Source organism: Haliotis rufescens, unplaced genomic scaffold (assembly GCF_023055435.1).
Source record: "Haliotis rufescens isolate VD_foot unplaced genomic scaffold, xgHalRufe1.0.p SCAF_13, whole genome shotgun sequence".
In the NCBI taxonomy this organism is placed as follows: domain Eukaryota; kingdom Metazoa; phylum Mollusca; class Gastropoda; order Lepetellida; family Haliotidae; genus Haliotis; species Haliotis rufescens.
In genome coordinates, this window is record NW_025963813.1 from 16,012,362 (window position 1) to 16,036,860 (window position 24,499).

At 43.2% G+C, this 24,499-nt stretch overlaps 1 protein-coding gene across 8 annotated transcripts in view; it reads left to right on the forward strand.

Moving 5' to 3' along the window:
• LOC124122540 (arginine-glutamic acid dipeptide repeats protein-like) overlaps positions 1-24,499 on the forward strand; it is a 173,778-nt gene that overhangs the window by 40,976 nt on the left and 108,303 nt on the right. Inside the window, exon 1 of one of the 8 annotated variants that reach the window (XM_048394248.1) lies at positions 413-1,234. The exons of the other annotated variants lie outside the window; for them this stretch is intronic. The gene's annotated coding sequence lies outside the window, so the exon portion shown is untranslated. Of the gene's footprint in view, positions 1-412; positions 1,235-24,499 lie in introns of those variants that run through there. 8 annotated transcript variants of the gene reach the window in all.

Genomic DNA, 24,499 nt, shown 5'->3' on the forward strand with positions numbered 1-24,499 from the left:
TGTGATGGCCATTCACTTCCTGGAATCAGTTCAGATATCAGATAAATGATGGAATAAATTAACATCAAAGGGGAAAACCTTAAATGAAGTATTTTCAACGTAATAATTTAGCCATATGAAAGCATAACATGATATAATATTTACTAAAATACAGCAGAGTAAATTTCACCATGAATTATTAAATTAGATGCATTAGGATGTGTATTATTTTAGGAAAGTGTGCTCAGATTAACATATATAGAATCTGCAGTTGATAAGACTCGTTCAAAAGGCAGTAGTTGAGAGGCGAATTCTCACTGGAGCAAGGGACATCTTGCAGTGATGTAGTTATCGGTGTAGGAATCAATACTCCTCTCAAGCAGCTTCTGCTTCAGATCTGCTTGTCCGTCTGCTCCACATGCTGAGATGTCTGCTGAAAAGTTTGCCGTGTGAAAATCTCAGTTATATCTGCTATCTGAGGGAAAGATTTGTAACTGAGTCGTTACATATCACATAAGGATTCTGTTGATAGAACTTGTCAAATGATTTGAAATTCCAGATGCATGTTCCAAAGTCTTTTTGTTGCTTTGTGAACAAGTTGACTAGGATCTTCTGAGGAGGGATATTGAGAGTGTTTAGATGAGAGTGGATGTGCATGCCTGGCATTGTGTCTCCGTCAGGATGCACGAGGGGCATGTGTGTTAACACATTGGCTTGGGTATCCCACCTTGCACTTGACTGACAAATTAAAGCTTGTTTGTGGAGCGTGTTTTACGTCGGCAGACCTGCAAGTCGTGTAGGTTGTGTGATGCTTAGACGTCAACACATTGCCAGAGATTGACTTGTGGACACACAGAACAGAGGCCACTCTGTTATCCGCGGTCCCGTGTTTGCGGAGAGGTGTGGAGGTGAGGATCCCGCCTCTGGTGGAAGCTCGAGGGTCGGATCAACGCATATCACAGCGGCAGCACAGAGGAGCAAGCAGTGGGATCACACTCATCGTGTGATTGCGCCAACAGTCGCTAGTAATTTCCCTAATGAGAAGTGGATCAATAAGACCCGTACTGTAATGAAATTTCCAGTAGATGGGTCAGCCATCACCCGGCTCTAGCTGTGGGATTCTCTATAATCACTGTGGGACATATTGGCTGAGGGGCGGAGGAGTGACCTGGCTTCCTCGGAGACACCGCGGGAGGAGTGAGCTGTTACAGTGCATGCACAGAAGGAGGGGATGCTGACTAATCACAGGGAGAAGGTAGGTACAGTGAGGTTGTTGAAGGGACTGTGGAGGCAGTGGTGTGTGGAGAGGGGCAGGAGAGCTGGTGGAGACTTGCTGTGGGAGGGTCCCTTGTGTAGTTATGAAGGGGTGTGAGGGTCGGCACTGGTGCTGTTCGTGATGTGCTGGTGGGAGGGTCCCTCATCACAGGAGTAGTAGTGAAGGGGTGTGGGGGAAGGGGTGTCAATGGGGCAGGGCCAGGGCCAGGGGTAAGAGCAGGGAGGGGGTCCCTATTGACATTTGTTAATGTGCAGGGATTAGTTTCCCAGACCCAAGAGTAAACTTTAAAAAGGGAATCCAACTCAAGTCTAGAGTGATTGGCAAGTCTAGATTGCATGAGCCAGATGAGCATTGTCCTGGGTTCCATTTGGATTTTATTTCTCATTTTTTAGATATATTTTAACAATATACTTTATTTCTGGGATGAAATGTCAAACTATGCAGGGATGTGTGAGGGTCCCCATTGTAAGATGTGGGTAGGAGGACAAGAGTGGTAAGGGATGCAGGGGTGGGTGTGAAAGTGCCTGGGGTGGGTGTGAAAGTGCCAGGGGTGGGTGTAAAAGTGCCTGGGGGTGGGTGTGAAAGTGCCTGGGGGTGGGTGTGAAAGTGCCAGGGGTGGGTGTAAAAGTGCCAGGGATGGGTGTAAAAGTGCCTGGGGTGGGTGTGAAAGTGCCAGGGGTGGGTGTAAAAGTGCCAGGGGTGGGTGTAAAAGTGCCTGGGGTGGGTGTGAAAGTGCCAGGGGTGGGTGTAAAAGTGCCAGGGGTGGGTGTAAAAGTGCCTGGGGTGGGTGTGAAAGTGCCTGGGGTGTGAGGGTGGAGGAAGGGAAAGTGGTGCCTTGCCCACATTGGTTTATTGGAACACTTATAGTAGAATTGGCTGTTGTCATCATGGATTACAAGGATTTATTAGCATGTTCAGTGGCATGGCACCATTATCGGTGTTCACTACAGGGCATGTCCAGGCATCGCCTTCACACTCTTATGTTCCCTTCAGTGTGTGAAGCACGGACACATATACGGGAAGAGACTATGACTACGATAAGTAATGAATTGTGTACCCACAGATCACGAGTCATCCTCATGTTGGATTCACACCTTGGGATATATGCATCCTCATGTGGTCTGTACATATCCCCACTCAGGCTAACTGATTTCATTCGAGGGGTGGATGTCATCTGTCCTGAACTGTAGACACCCTACCTGGATCTGAGGGAAATACATGTGATACCTCTGGGATACCTATGTCTGAGGGGAATACCAGTGATACCTCTTGGATACCTATGTCTGAGGGGAATACAAGCGATACCTCTGGAATACCTATGTCTGAGGGGATTACAAGCGATACCTCTGGGATACCTATGTCTGAGGGGAATACAAGCGATACCTCTGGAATACCTATGTCTGAGGGGAATACAAGCGATACCTCTGGAATACCTATGTCTGAGGGGAATACAAGTGATACCTCTGGGATACCTATGTCTGAGGGGAATACAAGCGATACCTCTGGGATACCTATGTCTGAGGGGAATACAAGCGATACCTCTGGGATACCTATGTCTGAGGGGAATACAAGCGATACCTCTGGGATACCTATGTCTGAGGGGAATACAAGCAATACCTCTGGGATACCTATGTCTGAGGGGAATACAAGCGATACCTCTGGGATACCTATGTCTGAGGGGAATACAAGCAATACCTCTGGGATACCTATGTCTGAGGGGAATACAAGTGATACCTCCTCTGGAATACCTGGATCTGAAGGCAATTTAAGCGATACCTCTGGAATACCTGGGTCTTAGGGGAATACAAGCGATACCTCCTCTGGAATACCTGGATCTTAAGGGAATACAAGCGATACCTCTGGGGTACCTGAGTCTGAAGTAGATTCATGCGATACCTCTGGAATACCTGGGTCTGAGGGGATTACAAGTGATACCTCTATAATCCCTGCGTCTGAAGTAGATACATGATCATACCTTTGGATACCTCCGAAAAAGGAATATGACTGTTGGAAGCTGTTTCACTCAGCATTTCATACCTTGGCAACATGTTTATTTTGTTCTGGAGGACCTGTCTTTGTAGAGATGAATATCATCACATCTTTTTGCTATGTTTAATTTCAAGGACATTTTTGTGTCTTTCAGTAGTTCTGTTCAGCCAAGTTATTCTCCCTTCCTCTTTCCCTCCCTCCTTCACTTTCTCCGACCCTCTCTCACTCTGACCCACTCTCACTCTGACCCTCTCTCACTCCGACCCTCTCTTATCTCTCACTCCGACCCTCTCTCACTCCGACCCTCTCTTACTCCGACCCTCTCTCACTCCGACCCTCTCTCACTCTGACCCACTCTCACTCCGACCCACTCTCACTCTGACCCTCTTTCACTCCTACCCTCTCTTATCTCTCTCACTCCGACCCTCTCTCACTCCGACCCTCTCTTACTCCGACCCTCTCTTATCTCTCTCACTCCGACCCTCTCTCACTGACCCACTCTCACTCTGACCCTCTCTCACTCCGACCCTCTCTTATCTCTCTCACTCTGACCCTCTCTCACTCCGACCCTCTCTCACTCCGACCCTCTCTTACTCCGACCCTCTCTTACTCCGACCCTCTCTCACTCCGACCTTCTCTTACTCCGACCCTCTCTCACTCCGACCTTCTCTTACTCAGACCTTCTCTCACTCCGACCCTGTCTCACTCAGACCTTCTCTTACTCCGACCCTCTCTCACTCCAACCCTCCCTCACTCCGACCCTCCCTCACTCCGACCTTCTCTTACTCCGACCCTGTCTCACTCCGACCCTCTCTCACTCCGACTCTCTCTCACTCTGACCTTCTCTTACTCCGACCCTCTCTCACTCCGACCCTCTCTCACTCCGACCCTCTCTCACTCCGACCCTCTCTCACTCAGTTTACTGTGAGGAGGCTGTCCAGGAAGAGAGCTGTTCTACCTCCTGAACAAAAACGGAATGTTTCGCATCCCACAAATACTCGATGTACATGTGTAAACAGGCGAGTAACGGGAGCCGCAAGTCAGCTACAGCGACTACACTCTGATGGTGGTGGCCCGTAGAAATAAACAAACAGCTTCACCTGCCAACATGATAGTACGCATACCAGCGTTGTAGATGTTGCAGAGTTTCTCACCTGCTGCTGCTGTTGATGCTGCCACAGCGCTGTTACAAGGTGTACAACAAGGTGGACCGCTGAGGCCCCCTTCATCCATTGGGAGGCAACCTTCCTCTTATCGGGCTACATAACACCAGACAAGTAGGAAATTCCATGTGGTTTAATGTTTCTCTTGAAGCAACTCAGTACGCTATCCTCTCTTTGATGCTTGCAACCAATCTGTGTTCTCTAGCACTGCTGCTTGTGGTTAGAACAGGGCTCTGTAAGGAGTGTTTTGAGATAACTCTCAAAGTGGAGACAAATGAAGCAGACAGCTCTAACAACATCATCATTAGGTAAATGATCATGTAATAGATAGGTGACTGAGTCAGGTAATAAAGGATATGGTTGAGTAAAGTAATATGCAGTGAAAGAAATGCAGGTGCAAATAGACAAATTAAAAAATGAACCAAAAACGTTAGGGATCATGAATATTTTGAGGGATATTTTTATGAAATTGTGTGCACTGTCATCTTCATCTTTTTTTTTCAGAATGAATGAATGAATGAATGGATGGATGGATGGATGGATGGATGGATGGATGGATGGATGAATGAATGAATGAATGAATGGATGGATGGATGGATGGATGGATGAATGGATGGATGGATGGATGGATGGATGGATGGATGGATGGATGAATGAATGAATCCAATGAATCAATGAATGAATCAATGAATGAATCAATGAATTTCCAGTTGTTAGCTGTCAGTTTTTAATTTTTCAATTCAAGAAATTTTCCAAGCTTTTCCGAAGGCAATGTGAGGTCAAAACCTCTGATCCTTAAAATTAGTAAGTGTTCTCAGATTGGATGTATATTGCCTCAGGGAAGTCAAAAATATCAAAATGGCGCCATAAATATCTGAGTGGAGGCTTACCCTCCTTGCTTACTTTGCCTGAGCTCATAAACAACTTAATCTAAATGAACATCAGCCTGCCTGCAGCTGGGCAAGACCCTCCATCTTTGTTTGGTGCAGACATGCAGTAAAATATTCTACTGGAACATTAAGGATTTCAAGTAATATTTATAGGGTACATCATGTAGCCATGATGGATGTAGTTTGTGATAAATGTTCAGTTTTATCTGTCTGAACATGTCTTTGTGTCAGTAGAGTTGTGTTGTAAAATAGAAAACAGCCTTGTCTGTTTACTTTACTGAAATTTCCTGCTGCAGTTCGCTCACATCACTCACACACCACCCATTTTGCACATAATTTGTTTTTAATAATTTGAGTTTTAACATGCTGTGGTTTACTGGATTCTAACGAGAGGCATTTACTTTAAAAATAGTTTATTAATGAAGAAATATTTCAAACAAACAGCTCAGTAATGAATGGCTGTCTTTTTTTCATCTTGAATCTGAAAAATATGTTTCAGGTATGTCAGAATATAACATCAATTGTGTTGTTCAATTCAGTCTCATAATAGCTGTGCACCCATGAGATCATTACTGCCATTGACTCTCCAGATCAAGATGGCCGACAAGGACGTTGCCAGTTGTTCCGCTGTTATGATGTGAAATGTAGAGTTAAATCTCAGTCATTAGCAGTTTTATTAACACAGTCCTGCTCCTTTGGATGTTAATGTACGCTGAGAGGCAGAGTCGAGCCGAGGTAAAATCAATAGAGTAAAACAAAGATTAATCCTGCTGGTTTCATGGACACACCAAGTTCAGGTGCCAGACCATCATCCTGCCAAGTTCAGGTGCCAGACCAACATGCCGCCAAAATCGGTAGCCTGACCAAGATGCCACTTATCTATATCAAAAGTAAACAAAACAATTCACACATCCATGTAGGAATTATTTCAAGTGGATAAAACCATTTCCAGCTTTAAATGGTCTGTTTATTCTGCATATATGCAAGACAATGGCCACAGCCAGTGTGTTTACTGAACCATTCTTTGTCACGGCCAATACGGTCTCGTATTATCTGTTTTTCATTGCTACGCTATTGAAATGCTGAAGGCAAACACAATTGACCTTTCATGATCAATACAGACTTTATCACTTGCAGAAGATCACGCTTTCCACAGACTAGGTTTTAGCCACCATTTATTATGATCTTAGAGAGCTTCGAGCTTTTTACCATCCGAGTCAATTATCCTTTTGTGCCCTCATCCAGCGATGGCTTAGTTCCAAACTATGGTCACCCCTGCCGCAAGGTGGCATGATGTTCATGAACATTAGCGCCAACCCATGAAAGAAAAGAACAGAGTTCATACGGACAGAAACGGACAAGCCAGATCTGACAAAGAAAACCCTGGTTTAAAAACACACATCCTTGGTATGTTTTATATGATGTTGGATAAAAGGGCCTAATCACTAGGGACGATTAAGAGGATAAATCTCAGCTTGTGGCGTACTGTTGCGACAGTCAGGCGGCATACACGACACATGCAAGATGTTGTTGGGAATTCTGGGTAATGAATGGTTGTAATCGTGCTAATCACCTGCCTGATGCTGACTTTGACAGTGATGCAAGCTGAAGAATATCTTGATTAAATGTACAAAGCCGGCTTTGACGTTTCTTTGCTGTGCATTGTAGAAACGTTTTCGAAGTAGATGATAAGGAGATAAAACCGAGGTCTGATTGTCCCTTGACAAGATGGCCTGGGTTGAATGACACTGCTTTATGTTGAGTGATTAATCTGAGATCACAGCAGCAAACTTTTGTCATATTTTTCTTCTAATGATTTTTAATCCTTACTGAAACTACTGAATCATTATGTCCCCTCATTACCTGGGATGGAGCGAGGGACAGGAAATGAAGGGCGTGCATGCCAGGTAGGAGGATGTTTTTTCTTAAAAAATATAATGGCCGTAGTAAAAGGTTTACTGTTTTTTTCAAACGGATTTGGTAAATTAGATTAGAAGATGATGATGATGAACCAGACCAGGGGATAAGGATGATGTCGGTGAACCAGACCGGGAGATATGGGTGATGTCGGTGAACCAGACCGAGAGATATGGGTGATGTCGGAGAACCAGACCGGGAGATATGGGTGATGTTGGTGAACCAGACCGGGAGATATGGGTGATGTTAGTGAACCAGACCGAGAGATATGGGTGATGTCAGTGAACCAGACCGGGAGATATGGGAGATGTCGGTGAACCAGACCGGGAGATATGGGTGATGTTAGTGAACCAGACCGGGAGATATGGGTGATGTTAGTGAACCAGACCGGGAGATATGGGTGATGTCGGTGAACCAGACCGGGAGATATGGGTGATGTCAGTGAACCAGACCGGGAGATATGGGTGATGTCGGTGAACCAGACCAAAGATATGGGTGATGTCGAAGAACCAGACCGGGAGATATGGGTGATGTTGGTGAACCAGACCGGGAGATATGGGTGATGTTAGTGAACCAGACCGGGAGATATGGGTGATGTCAGTGAACCAGACCGGGAGATATGGGTGATGTCAGTGAACCAGTCCGGGAGATATGGGTGATGTCAGTGAACCAGACCGGGAGATATGGGTGATGTTAGTGAACCAGACCGGGAGATATGGGTGATGTCAGTGAACCAGACCGGTAGATATGGGTGATGTCAGTGAACCAGACCGGGAGATATGGGTGATGTCAGTGAACCAGACCGGGAGATATGGGTGATGTCAGTGAACCAGACCGGGAGATATGGGTGATGTCAGTGAACCAGACCGGGAGATATGGGTGATGTCGGTGAACCAGACCGGGAGATATGGGTGATGTCAGTGAACCAGACCGGGAGATATGGGTGATGTCAGTGAACCAGACCGGGAGATATGGGTGATGTCAGTGAACCAGACCGGGAGATATGGGTGATGTTGGTGAACCAGACCGGGAGATATGGGTGATGTTGGTGAACCAGACCGAGAGATATGGGAGATGTCAGTGAACCAGACGGGAGATATGGGTGATGTCGGTGAACCAGACTGAGAGATATGGGTGATGTCGGAGAACCAGACCGGGAGATATGGGTGATGTCAGTGAACCAGACCGAGAGATATGGGTGATGTTGGTGAACCAGACCGGGAGATATGGGTGATGTCAGTGAACCAGACCGGGAGATATGGGTGATGTTGGTGAACCAGACCAAAGATATGGGTGATGTCAGTGAACCAGACCAAAGATATGGGTGATGTCAGTGAACCAGACCGGGAGATATGGGTGATGTCAGTGAACCAGACCAGGGAATATTGATGATCTGGCTGAAGTAGACCGGGGACACATGTACTGTTGTCTGTCAGCTGAGTTGGAGACATGTGATAAGCTGTCATTAACTCCCAGAATTTGTGACAAGAATGTCTTTGTGACGTGATTGTCTTGATATCACCGAGGCCACGCAGATAGACCTGTGATTAGGGACCATGTTACCTGTCACACATATTTATCCACCTATTACCTGTGCTTAATGGGCTGTCACTGTTAAGACTCCCATATAGAGACAATGATCGGGGCGACTTGATTCTTTCGTTCTAGGGTATATTAAAAGTCCCACAGGAACAGCAACCTTATAAATAACTATGTTAATAAAGATGGTATTGATATTACAAAAATATTTTATGTGCGATTATGTTTCTTGAAAATAAAAAAATTGACATTGTCAAATACAACCAAACTCTCATGACATAAGAATTCACGCCCTGTCTGTTGCGTAAAGGTCTGATTATTTATTTTTTAAAAGTCGTTATTGAGCTGTATACAAAGGCATGCAAATGATAATTAAGTGTATTTTATTCAGTGATTCTGAACACCCTCTAGAATTAGAACAAGATGGTGGTTTAAAAATGGTTAGGTAAAAAACAACAATGTCAGAGGAAACATTAATCTGTCTTGATGTAATAAAACAAGATAATACACGCAGGAAGCTTACAGCCATGTGTGTGAAACGAGCTTGCAATGAGCCAAAGAGCGTGTTCTTCCAGGCATGAAATATAGTAGAGGTTGACTGTCAGAGATAGGTTGTCAGCTGTGAGCTGCCATGGATAGGGTAACTGGGCTTGCAAAACTGACTTTGTGCTGTGACCTCATAGCACAATGAACATATATACACTAGCACGAGTTGTTATTAGGTGACAGTTGACTCTTAACACTGAGACACTTCACAGCTAGTTTGTCTTTGTGCCGATCTCTTCTCCTGTGTGAAATAACCTCTCCCCCTGCCCCCCCCCCCCCATCTCATTCACCTGTGATTCGTATGGCATGAGATCTTTTGTAAACTATAAGCTCAAGTTGAAGGCTCCCACCCTAAGTCAGCTGCCAAATCAACATCTTGCATTACCATGGACAGTTGGAACATAAATATTTTCTTTGTCAGTTTATTATTCTTTGACAGACAAGTAGGAGATTACACTCCAACTCATTGTATCTTACATAAATAGTGTTAATGAACAGTATCTTGTAATGTCAGTTGCATTATTCATTAGATTCTCTATTTTCAGGTGCGGAGTTGCTAAATATTTGATGCTTATATTTAATCTGTCAACAGACCAGACCAGGAGAGCCATTCCTTGTGAATCAGAGGCTTTGTTGGCAAGTTTACCTAATTTTAATGACTTGTCGCAGTTTCATATTGTGTTGGCACAACATGTTGGATTATAAAGTACTCGCGGTATCATTCTGCAGAATCCATGCCTTTGTTTTAGGTTCAATACATTTGTTGTCTTGAGAAGTATCTCCCTGACAACTACTCTACTGCGGTAACTTGAATGCAGGTGTACAATGGACGTCTCTCTGTTAGCTTGTGTGGATTACTCCGAGACTAGCAGGCAGATTGTTAACCACTAACAAGGATAGTTATGACTTTTGATCACGAGATGTCGGCCATCTTGAAATAAACCTTGCTGGCAAGGCTTGGGTTGATGGTGATTAAATGCTGTATTTATGTTTGTGTGATTGTTTGGGGATTGGGAGTAGGGGTCAGGGTAACGCTATCTGGAGACACTTAGTGTCAACGAAATGTCAAATTACATGAGGAACATTGTAAATATCGAAATTTCCTGACTTAAGTTTTATGATCTTTGTCCTACAATTGAACCAGATTTTGTGAAAAGTACCATCCGTTGATTTGGGTAATAAGAGGACAACCAGTCAGCAAGGTTATCTCGAAAACAATGAGAAAATGTAATGGCAACCAAATATTTTGTCTTGGCAGGAAAGATAATGTAAGGATGACAACTACTGTTATGTTTTTACTGATATATTATTGACCTCTCCAACAGTCAGGACGTAATACTATGGAGAAATAGGGTGATGAGTCATCTAATCACTGGTGTATTATTTGTACATCAAAGGGTGATATATCAGTGATATACAATGCCTTGGTGATCCATGATATACAATACCTGTAAATCTTAACTGTGAAGATCCAGGTTAGATTTAGTCAGCAACCAATGCTTGTTGTAAGAGGCGACTAACGGGATCAGGTGGTCAGGCTTGCTGACTTGGTTGATGCTTGTCATCATATCCCATTTGTGTAGATCGATGCTCATGATGTCAATCACTGGATTGTGTGGTCCAGACTCGATTATTTACAGTCTGCCGTTACATTGCTGGAATATTGCTGAGTGCGGTATTAAACAACAAACAACGAAACAAAACCTATATATCTATGATACACAATTCCTGTATTTATCATGAAGGCATGTATCCATGGTAAGAAAAGGCACAATAAGTAGGACCACTCAAGAAACGTGCTGTTAGATCGGTAGGGCAAGGCAGTGTGGTCTTATCGTCATCTCAGTACGAAAAACAGCTATAGTTTCTGTCATTTAATTTGATTAAATATCCTTACTGCTATGAATATTTGATCAATGTTGGTGTCATAAATAAATTAAAAGAAATGATAAGAAAGTACAAAATTATTGATTACGTATTGAGTCTATTGACCAGATACGTGCAGTGTTGACTTGATAGCTCAGCGTAGATACAAACAAGTTGCTGGGTCCCCTCCAACGTCCTCCTTGTCAGACAATAAATAGACACACTCGACACGTAGTCAATGCTGCTTCGTTTTATCGCTCCTCTGTACCGATCCTAAAGGCCACTTGTGTGAAGTGTATATGATAGTATTGATACATATTTCATGACATGGACTGACCGTATAATGCATGGTGTAATGGAGGAATGGGAATGGTGGCTGCAGCCCCCAACAGATGCAGGAAATTCTGCTGTGAGTTTGGTTGGTACTCATCATCAGGATGTGGAATTAGATTTCCTGGGGACAGGATATTGAATTGAGGCAGTCTAGGGCAACTGGGGACATTGAATAGAGGCAGTCTAGGGCTTTTGGGGATATTGAATAGAAACAGTCTAGGGCTTTTGGGGATATTGAATAGAAACAGTCTAGGGCTTTTGGGGATATTGAATAGAAACAGTCTAGGGCTTTTGGGGATATTGAATAGAGGCAGTCTAGGGCTTTTGGGGATATTGAATAGAGGCAGTCTAGGGCTTTTGGGGATATTGAATAGAGGCAGTCTAGGGCTTTTGGGGATATTGAATAGAGGCAGTCTAGGGCTTTTGGGGATATTGAATAGAAACAGTCTAGGGCTTTGGGGGATATTGAATAGAGGCAGTCTAGGGCTTTTGGGGATATTGAATAGAGGCAGTCTAGGGCTTTGGGGGATATTGAATAGAGGCAGTCTAGGGCTTTGGGGGATATTGAACAGAGGCAGTCTAGGGCTTTTGGGGATATTGAATAGAGGCAGTCTAGGGCTTTGGGGGATATTGAACAGAGGCAGTCTAGGGCTTTGGGGGATATTGAATAGAGGCAGTCTAGGGCTTTGGGGGATATTGAATAGAGTGAGTGAGTGAGTGAGTGAGTATGGTTTTACGCCGCTTTTAGCAATATTCCAGCAATATCACAGCGGGGGACACCAGAAATGGGCTTCACACATTGTACCCATGTCGGGAATCGAACCTGGGTCTTCGGCGTGACGAGCCAACGCTTTAACCACTAGGCTACCCGACCGCCCTATTGAATAGAGGCTACTGGGTGAGATGTCGGCTGTGTGGAGACATTGAATAGAGGCAGTCTAGGACAACTGGGTGAGATGTTGGCCTCGACTTGGCATGGAGGTGGGTGGGATGAAATAGGGTTTAATGTCATGTTCAAGGTTGTTGCACAAATGTGTTATTGTGCTAGCTCAAGCTGCATTTTCATTATGGATGCCCCACTCACGCACATTATACTGACTCCGTGTTGACCGATACACCAAGCAGGGTAACAAGTACCATCTTTTAACATAATTTGGTGTGACACGACCAGGGATTGAACCACCGACCTCCCGCATTTCGTACAGACGCTCTATCCACTACACCACAGAGGCGATCAGTTGTCTTAGATCGAGTTGCACTGAATGGAGTAGCCTAGGACAGGGTTGCATTGACCTAGACGGAATTGCCTTTGACTGGATGGAGTTGCCTTTGACTGGACGGAGTTGCCATTGACTTGACAGAGTTGACATTGACTGGACAGAGTTGCCTTTGACAGGACAGAGTTGCCTTTGACTGGACAGAGTTGCCTTTGACTGGATGGAGTTGCCTTTGACTGGATGGAGTTGCCTTTGACTGGATGGACTTGCCTTTGACTGGACAGAGTTGCCTTTGACTGGACAGAGTTGCCTTTGACTGGACAGAGTTGCCTTTGACTGGATGGAGTTGCCTTTGACTGGATGGAGTTGCCTTTGACTGGATGGAGTTGCCTTTGACTGGATGGAGTTGCCTTTGACTGGATGGACTTGCCTTTGACTGGAAGGAGTTGCCATTGACTGGACAGAGTTGCCTTTGACTGGACAGAGTTGCCTTTGACTGGATGGACTTGCCTTTGACTGGAAGGAGTTGCCATTGACTGGACAGAGTTGCCTTTGACTGGACAGAGTTGCCTTTGACTGGATGGACTTGCCTTTGACTGGAAGGAGTTGCCATTGACTGGACGGAGTTGCCTTTGCCTGGATGGAGTTGCCCTGAAGTGAGTGTATGCTGAACACTGATCCAAGTGATCCTTAACGTATCGAGGATACAATTTTCTCACGTATCCAGTTTGATCAGAACATGAGCAAGATGTGTGTCACACCTCTACCCAGTCTTCATTATTTCAAAGGTTACAGTTATGAAAAAACAATCAATAATTTTTTCTATAAAAAATGAAAAAGTTATGTCCAGGTATCAGGCTCTGTGGGGGGGATCTGAGAGGGCGTTTGATTGTGACAGATGACTGTCATGTGGTAGGTCATGTGACATGCCTGAATCATCTGCGCGCTGAGATTACTTGTGCTCGGGGAGATTTGTTTCCGCTAGTTGACAATCAAAGGCACCTACTTCGCTCATCGATTCCCCCGATAAAAGCAGAGGATATTTTTTTCAGACAATTAAATCCGCTCTCATTAATAGTTTGCATCAAAATACAAAAATTTGGAGTTGAGAGCCTGTTTTGCAGTTCAACAGCTAATTTGTAATGTCTTTGTGAAGAGAGCAGCAAAGATTCTTAGACGTTGTTGTTGAAATGTGAAGTGACAAGGTATTAGTGGTGGCAGGGAAAGTAATTGTCAAATGTGGCAGCAGATCGGGGCCAATACTGTCTTCCACCAGTAGGCTTCAGCTAGGTGAGAGGCTGGTTAGAAGCCACTGTTTGGGCCATTGATTAATCATTGGCTATCGACAGGGAGACCTGGCTGGGGTTGGTTCTTGGGAAACGAGAACAGACCGATAGTGTGGACTGTGAGGCAAGTGTTTGTCTGTGGATACCTGACTATATGCCGTTAATGATTATTGAACCCAGTTTGTCTGGTCTGCTGTCTTCGTCGGTAATTGCAGTTTTTTCAGTAGTTTTCGTGAGTACTTTTCAAAGGGCTAGAATTGTAAATACTTAAAGAAAAGACATTTTGAGTGACTCCCGGAAGATTTATTGTTTCGTCCACTTATAACAGAGTGAAAGGACCTTTTCTTGAAAGCCCGAACGGCCAAAATTTTAGTTTGGAGAAATATTGAAAAGCATGTACTGAAAATTGTTTCAGTGATTTTCTTCTTTTTATCACTTTTGGACTTAACAACATCAAGCATAGTATTATGACCAACTGTGTGAAAATGGCCAATTTTCAAGGTTTTGGAGAGCATTCGTGTTTCAAAATACTTAATTTCTTAACCCAGTCTGATATTTTATAGAAATAGTAATTATGATAATTACAGTGCAATAAATGGGTAAAAATCTCAATTGTAGTGATCCCTCTTTTGGACTTTGAAAAGTTGATTGTTTTCATGTATTTTAGCCATGACTCTAAAATAATAGTTGTTGTTAGTTATAAATAGAAATGTTTTTCAGAGAAAGTATTGCTTGTTTTTTTATATAAACGTATCACATTACAAGTTGTCAGCAGTACCCCAAATTTTGTCTCTTCATTTTAGATTTGGTATAATAATTATAATTTTTCTCTTGAGTCGAGTGGACTGAATTACCAGACATGGACACATGGAGACATGTTAAATGCCCATAAAAAAATCTTTCGGTATTCTGAATTTTTATGATGATTCTAATCATCACGAGGTTTGAGCGGCTCTGAAAACATATCTCTATTGCGACTGTTAAATATCAGACTGGGTTAACACATTAAGTATTTTGAAACAAGGATGCTCCCCAAAACCTCTTAAAATGGCCATTTTCACATAGTTTGGTCATAATACTATCTTTATGTTGTGTAGTCTAAAACTGCAAAGTGATAAAAATATTTCTATTGTGACTGTGTTGTTAAATTCTGCAGCAGACGCTCAGTGTTTGACCTAGGCTTGAGGTGCGAGGGTTTCATATTAAGTGATGACCAGATTCATGCCGGTTGTGGTCACAGGGCTGAGTATTTGTGGATCTCCAGGGAGGGGGGTAATTGAATGGAGGATGGGCAAGATGTTGACCATCACCACAAGCTGGCCGGGACACTGCTGTGGAGGTCAGGCAAGGTCACCTTCAAATCTCTCAGTGATTAATGTTGGTGATTAATGTTTCGACAAGAGAAAGGGCAAGTTGTCTGCCAAGCTTGGAAGACAATAGATGTAAGGCAGCAGTAGAGTGCGAGACTGTATGCATGCAGGGTAGCTGACTGTCACTGTACCCTCACAAGAGCTGATCCATCTGTTGTTCGGGTGACAATGTTCAGGAGCCTGTCATAGTTCACTGTCAATTTCCTGTACTGTGGCAGATCCATCTACTGACCAAGTGTTTGTCATGTCAAGCTTGCCATATTGTCACAGCTACTTCCGCATATGATGTGTCTAGTCAGTCTGCTGTGATGTTTGATTATTGATAATGTTCGACCCACCATACTGTGTCTGCTTGCATCACATGGAGTGTATTGTCTGACTGACACCTTGTCATGTCACTCCTGCTTCTGTTCTGTGATCTTCAGCCATGTTAACAGGTTGAACAAATCATGGACCCTCTCATCTCCTGGACCAACTCACTTGTCTACCTGCATCGACTGCCTTCATCAACCTGCATGAGTTTGCAGGAAGTCGTCCCCTGGTGCTAGACATCTGCATTTGCAGCCTCCTCTTTTCCCTCTCCAGAAGCTCTTTACCCGGGTAACCACCCACTATAACGCGACCATACCCGGGTTCCCACTGTTGGTCTCAAGAGATGGGTACAAAATGTCTGATTGGAATTTTTTTACCCCAGCCCTGGCAAAAACTGTTCAGATACATGTATCAAACAATCAGATCTTCGTACACTGAAATTGACTGAAGGTTTATCTTTACTCAAACATATACAAGTCAAAAGGAATGTGTGCATCATCAGAAAGAAATGCGAACTTTAGTGACCTGTCGTGTAACCACTGAGCTATAGTGAGTTTTGTCATTAAACAATATATTACGTGACGAACCACGGGTCCAGATTGTCCCGTGGTCCTACTCAGCACCAACCGACCCTAGTACCCGAGTTACCTGTCCCAGCCCCAATGGGATCAGTTCCCTGGGACATTCTTCATGCAGCAAGTCATCACCATCATCCGTTTTGTTATGCCAGAATCGGATGATCGCGAGTTCAAATCCCAGATACACCAGTTATGATCGTCGGTCTGTCAGCCTCAATGCTCGAGCTTGTTGGTTAGTTCTGTAAGGTGTAAACATTGCTCTCCTCCCTCCTCAATTTGACGGGCAGTGATGTAAATAAGATCCTCTTAAAAATGGTATTATGCCAAACTCGCTCATTTCTTGTGGAAACTGAGAGATTTCTCCTCTTATTTTTCGCATGTACCTGAAAGGGTCACTGCTCCACAATCAGTAAAATGGATATGCTTCATGCAGTTTGAGTTCCTAGTGTAAAAGAAAGTGGTATTGGAATTCATTGTGCCTCTACTGCTTGAACTGAGTTGACCACAAACCAGAACTGTCACTCAGGGGGAGAAATTTACTTTTCCATGAGATTGAATATTTCTGCCTCCTACATCCCACAAGACATTTGAAAACATTATATATTTAATATATATTTTTATTCCTGGGGGAACCTATGATTGTGTGTTCAAATCCCGGATCGCTGCAATTATGTTTCTAGGTTTGTCAGCACCATACCCGTGCTCGTGGGTTTCATCGAAGTGGTAAACGTCTCAGACCTGCATCACTTCGGGCTTTCCTCCCACATTAAGCTGACACGCCGCTATATAACTGGAATACTGTTAAAAGTGGCGTTAAACCCAACTCACTCACTCAATTATTCCTGCAGATCTAGGAAACAGAGACACATACTGATCTGCAGATCCAGGAAACAGACACATACTGATCTGCAGATCCAGAAAACAGACACATACTGATCTGCAGATCTAAGAAACAGACACATACTGATCTGCAGATCTGGGAAACATATAGACATGCTCTGTTTTGTTGATCTAAGAAAAGACGAGGCACACTGTGTTCTTCTGATCGGTGTTGTTCGTTAGACTTCATCCTGCAAGTGTTTCCTCTTAAAATGTGTTGCCTTTCTGCATTCATAATTGCTGTGTAAATGCCTCTTCCTGTTTTTATGACGGCCATAAAATGCGAATCAGTTGATGTTTTGCGTCCCAGTGGGTATATTCTGAATTCCGAATCATGCCAAGTTGTCACAGGGGAGGTGAACAGAAATCTCCCAGCATGCAGTGCATGTGCAGCTCCTGTGGTGGCAGACGTGTTTTATGATGAGCAGACTGAGCGGTGAGGTGGAGGCGTATTGGAGAAACAGACAGCAGATGGTTGTACCACACAGAGCGACACATTGGTGAGAGTGTCTCAGTATCTACATTGCAATGAGCCAGTGAGGATTCCGGGCAGATCGGGGTCCCTCTTTACCATGCTTACTGATAGGACAAAATGGGGGTCAGGTGGTGGCTCAGTGTGGCCGGCACTTTCATGAGTGATCACCTTGGATGGAGAAAACCCATCTGTAACCCTAGTGGGGGTTTCGGGGCAGCATTATAAGGTCAACTGTATAAATTGCTTGCCTCCCTGTTGGATAACATGTGGGTGAGGTCCCCAGTTCCTCATGCTTGTCTCCCTGTGGGGAACCTGGTCATAATAGACCCAGTGCCTCATGCTTGTCTCCCTCCGGGGATTGCTATCAGAATATACCCAGTGCCTCATGCTTGTCTCCCTCCGGGGATTGCGATCATGAAAACCCTATTTAGTGTGGGACAATATTTTTTCTTATGACCATGTATTGACAACATTGACCTGAATGACCCTGTATTGACAACATTGACCTGAAGGCCCCTCCCTGTATCGACAGCATTGACCTGAATGATCCTGTATTGACAACATTGACCTTAGTGACCCTGCATTGACAACATTGACCTGAATAACCCTCAGTTGACAAAAGTGACCTGAGTGACCCTGTATTGACAACATTGACCTGAATAACCCTCAGTTGACAAAAGTGACCTGAGTGACCCTGTATTGACAACATTGACCCAAAGGACCCTGCATTGACAACATTGACCTGAAGGACCCTGTATTGACAACATTGACCCAAAGGACCCTGTATTGACAACATGGACCTGAATAACCCTGTATTGACAACATTGACCTGAGTGACCCTGTATTGACAACATTGACCTGAAGGACCCCGTATTGACATTGACCTGAATGATCCTGTATTGACAACATTGACCTGAATAACCCTCAGTTGACAAAAGTGACCTAAATAATCCTGTATTGACAACATTGACGTGAGTGACCCTGTATTGACAACATTGACTTGAGTGACCCTGTATTGACAACATTGACCCAAAGGACCCTGTATTGAAAACATTGAACTGAAGGACCCTGTATTGAAAACATTGACCCAAAGGACCCTGTATTGAAAACATTGACCCAAAGGACCCTGTATTGAAAACATTGACCTGAAGGACCCTGTATTGACAACATTGTCCTGAAGGCCCCTGTATTGAAAACATTGACCTGAAGGCCCCTGTATTGAAAACATTGACCTGAAGGCCCCTGTATTGAAAACATTGACCTGAAGGCCCCTGTATTGAAAACATTGACCTGAAGGCCCCTGTATTGACAACATTGTCCTGAAGGACCCTGTATTGAAAACATTGACCTGAAGGACCCTGTATTGACAACATTGACCTGAAGGACCCTGTATTGAAAACATTGACCCAAAGGACCCTGTATTGACAACATTGACCTGAAGGACCCCGTATTGACATTGACCTGAATGATCCTGTATTGACAACATTGACCTGAATAACCCTCAGTTGACAAAAGTGACCTAAATAATCCTGTATTGACAACATTGACCTGAGTGACCCTGTATTGACAACATTGACTTGAGTGACCCTGTATTGACAACATTGACCCAAAGGACCCTGTATTGAAAACATTGAACTGAAGGACCCTGTATTGAAAACATTGACCCAAAGGACCCTGTATTGAAAACATTGACCTGAAGGACCCTGTATTGACAACATTAACCTGAGTGACCCTATATTGAAAACATTGACCTGAAGGACCCTGTATTGAAAACTTTGACCTGAAGGACCCTGTATTGAAAACATTGACCTGAAGGACCCTGTATTGAAAACATTGACCTGAAGGACCCTGTATTGACAACATTGTCCTGAAGGACCCTGTATTGAAAACATTGACCTGAAGGCCCCTGTATTGAAAAAAATGACCTGAATAACCCTCAGTTGACAAAAGTGACCTGAGTGACCCTGTATTGACAACATTGATCTGAAGGACCCTGTATTGACAACATCAGCCTGAATGAATCTGTATCCCCTCCTGTGTCCAAGCTCAAGTGGTATAACCTGGTATAACAGACCTAGCTGCCACACTATGATAATACCGACCCTGTTTCCGTGGTTACATCCTGCTCCTCTTCAGTAGCAGGCAAGCACAGCCAGTAGGTTATCACAATGTTACACATGAAACAATGGTGCATCTAATAGGGCTTATCTATCTCCACACACTCCCTACAGTGGGAACAGGCATCATTGAACACTGCATGGGCTCAGGCAAGCTGGAGTTATCTCCCTTTGCTCACACTCAGTGCCGCTGATAAAAAGCGTGTACAGCGTTGCAAGGTTTTATGTCACAAATATCAGCTTCTGTTCATATTCTGCAACCTTTGTTGGCAGATGAATGTCATAGTATTCATTGATTTGTACAGTTATTTGATAATTCACTGGATTTTCTTACTTGTTAAAAATATACTACTCAAAAGAAGTTAAGGATCACCCGATTCTTTCATAATGGTAAAGTTAATCTGTCATGACATGATAGATTAACTATAGTAATATGAAAGAATCAGGTGATCCTTATCTTCTTTTGAGTAGTATATATCAGAAATGAATTTTGTTGTTCTACGAGTTGGCTAATTATAAAGTATAACTATTCGGTAATGAAATATAAAGTCAGCATTGGCTTTTGCTCATCTCTGCTTCATCCAGCCAACATCGACCGTTGCTGAAGCTGTTTAATGAAGTGGATGACATGGAACATTGTGCAGTGAAAACTCTTTCATTATGTATAATATATAGGACACATTTTTTTTCTCGCTTCATTAATAAACTAATGAATTCAGCTGTATCGATTCCACTTGGTTTGAAATCCGATGACATGTAAGCCATTTCCCTGTATCCAGCTCTATCTTGAGGCATGAGCCCTCAATTCAAAGCCTCCGCGTTGTACAAGGCATATTATTCAGGGTAGGAGATTCTATAAAACATGGCCATTATTTTGTCATTTATGCAGAGAGGGATTTCAAATAGCATGCACTTGCATTATATCATCATTAAGCGGGGTGCACTGGAGCTATAAAACATGGAATTATATTGCCGTTATGAGGGCAACCATGATCGTAGACAACTCGCACATTACATTGTCAAATATTGGGTTTGGAAGCAGTTGAATATTCCAAGTGGGGATATTGTGCTGCTGAGTTGATTCAGAATGCAGAGTGTGTGAAACCGTCAACTATCTATAGTGATGCATGCATGCATGCATGCATGTGGGTGCATGTGGGCGCATGTGGGCGCATGTGGGCGTGGCAGAGAAGGCTGCAGATGGCATTGTTGCACTAATGTGGGATCAGATGTGGGGATATATTTCAATACTGTTGTTTGATTGTGCAGAAATTACGGTTCATCATATATTCCTTCCGTGTTCATACTTTATGAATATATTTCACGCAAATAAATATGTTGATTTTTTTTGTGAATAAAATTATTTATATTCAAAGTTAATGTTTAAATTATTGTTAAAATTATTGTTAACAACCTCAGAAATAACCTCAGATCCAAAATCATGCAGCTTTTAATGAATGGTTCATAGATATTATTAATGGAAAATACGAAACGCATATTCAGTCTTTGAAGTCTTCCCATATCAGCTAGTAGTTCTGCAGGACCTTATATGTGAAATTGATGTATTAATCTTTTTTCTGTATCATTTAGTTTTAGTATTGGCAATAAAGCATTTTCTGTGAACACTTGGCAGCTCCTAACCTCCATGCTATTTTCCATTCACTGCCAATTCATTCAAGGTTTATGGGTAATTTAGGCAGTATAACGTACGGGCCAACAGCAGAGCCTATTTCCTCGGATTTAACTGTGTTGTAAGCTTATGAAAGATGAAAGGAGGTATATTGAACACACAGACCTATTTATTTGTTTCGAGTGATAAGGACAGACTGCAAGCTGTGAAACAGACCACAAGAGCAGCTAACTGGGAAACAAAATGTGTGTTTATTGTTTGTTTATTGTGTGTTTATTGTGTGTCCTTTGGAGCACAGCTGTGGCTGTGTTCAGTCAAGCGGAAATAGGTCCCTGTGTTCAATCAAGCAGAGCAGGTTCTCTGTGCTCTTGTGAGTGAGTGAGTGAGTGAGTGAGTAAGTTGTGTATTACGCCGCTTTTAACATTATTCCAGCTATATCACAGCATGTCAGCTCAATGTGAAAGGAAAGCCTGAAGTGATACAGGTCTTAGACGTTTACCACTTCGGTGAAACCCACGAGCACGGGTATGGTTGTCAAATCAAGAAACCGTGTCATACCAAAAAATGTTAAAAGATGGAACTTGTTGTTACCCTGCCTGGCGTTCAGCATTAAGGGGATAAAACAAGGACTGGTCGGCTCGGAGTCAGTTTACTGTGTCTGAGTGGGGCATTCATGTAAAACTGTAGAATGGTATCTCAGTGTGCTAGCACAATAAATCGGCATCAGTCCAGAATAGTACAAGCAGCCGCACGCACCCACCCACCTGCATGCATGTCGCTATAATCTTGGATGTGACATTAAACCCCATTTCACATCACCTCTGTGGTGTGGTGGAGGGTCCCTGTGTAGTGTGGGAACACAGGTTAGCTCCCAGTATATCGTAGTACGTCCAATATATCAGAGTACGTCCAATATATCAGAGTACGTAGTGCGGTACAGATACCTGTAACGCACCATATCACAATATATTTCAGTAGAATTTCTTTCCTCATACACTGCCCCCTCTTTGCTCAGGGTAGCCTAGTGGTTAAAGCGTTTACTCGTCATGCTGTCAATTCCCCTCATGGGTACAGTGTGTGAAGCCTATTTCTGCTGTCCCCGTGATATTTGCTGGAATATTGCTAAAAGCAGCATAAAATACAACTAACTCGCTTTGCACAGTAGTCACTGCAATATGTCGGCTTACAGTGGGATGGAAGGCCGAAGAGACGCAGGTCTTGGTCAAACCCATGAGCATGGATATGGTTGAGACTATCAACAGCAGGTCGATTCGGGAAATAACCCCCATCCTTTCGGATTATGGCATGCCTAAGGGAGGTAACTCTGCCTCACCATTGTCTCCAAGGTGTCCTTTGGGGCATTGAGTGAGTGAGTTGGGTTTAACACTGCTTTTAACACTATTCCCTGTCGGCTTAATGTGGGAGGAAAGCCTGAAGTGATGAAGGTCTGAGACGATTACCACTTAGGTGAAACAAACCTAGAAACATAATCTGGGTGAACTGGGATTCTAACCCACAATCATAGGTTTCTGGCATGCCCAAGGGACGCAACTCTGCACAGCGAATTGCGGCACCTTAGATGACTTGGCCACCCGTGCCCGCTATTTGGGACATTGAATTTTACAATGTTAATGGTGTTATTTCTTACGAATTTTGTCTTCCTGTAATAAAATCGTGGCCACAAACGATGTTTGTTTAAACAGACTGGACTGAAAATGAGATGTTGGGATATTTGAGGTGTGAATTTCTTCCTGTATATGGTAATGGCGCTGTGTTTCTAATGTTGCACATTGTTTCAGCTGTCGCTGAACACTTCCAGGTCTCTGTGACCTGAACACCTCCTGAAGGCATCAATGCGACATCTGTTACCCCCAGCCTTTCCATTGTTCAAACCAAATATATGGTGTAATATTTAGGAGAAAATATTTCTCATGTATTGAAATTACCTTCCTTGTATTTATGACTTATGGACATTTTTGTAATTAATTGGTTTTATTGGCCTGAAGTTCATTGTGAATAATGATTACATAATAAATAACTATATATATATGGTGGTCCATGACTGAGGCACTGCAGCTGGTGACAGCAGGGAGCCTGGAGCCTGGAGCCTGGGGCCTGGGGCTGTGTCATGGTGGAACTGGGGGCTGGATGGGATCAGTGCTGTGATGTTTTAGACACAACAGGGTTTTACTGGAATATTGAATCCGAGATGCATACAAATTAAGAGTGGAGGCAAATAATTTCCATTGCAAGTCCCATTGGATGCAAAAGAATATTGATGTTGAAATGATTAAATAATTAACTTGAAGCCTGTACGTATGATTTATCTGATAGTTCTGTTCTAGAAGGACAATCAATACATTAATATTCGGACAGTCCTTGCCAGATTTTCTTTTCTCAAGCTCCACATTTTGATTCAAACAAGAAATCCCCATGTATTATAAGCATAAAGCATCACACATATTTTGTATTTTGTTTGCTGTTGGTACATTGATTAACGCCCATCCATATACCGTATTCGACGTAAAAAGCGCCCCGCTCTAATAAGCGCCCACGGCGATATTTGCTAATATAATGGCGAGTGAACAATCCCAATCAGCACCCCTTCCGATTGATCAATGTACACAAGACTTATTTATTCGTGAATAATACGCACTCTTGTGTTATATAACCCTTAATTATGGGCAATTAAATTCTTGAAAAATATATCTGTCGTATGTAAACATTTCAGGCGAAATTTACGATCTTTTGATTTTACGAGATTTTGAGAGCGCCTTGGGCGCTTATTATGTCGAATATGGTAATTGATTACCAAAAGACCCCAGTATATAGACATGGAAGATCCCTGATCCTACCTGGTACCCACATTTGCACGTCCATAATGCAATCCTGAACTACAGTGTTGAAATAAGACAAATATTTGTGGCAATATTAAAAAGTGCTCTATTACTTAATTTGAGAGTTAAGCACACTTGATGTTTGTAAGAGCCTATGATAAGTTAGTTAATGTTCGTTCAGTCTGAAACTTAATACATCAGTAAATGGTGTTGTGCGTCATCCTTTTTGTTGATGGCAGTCGATATCATGTTGTTAATCTCACTTCGTTGGAACTTTGATATGATTAAGTAAATATTAAC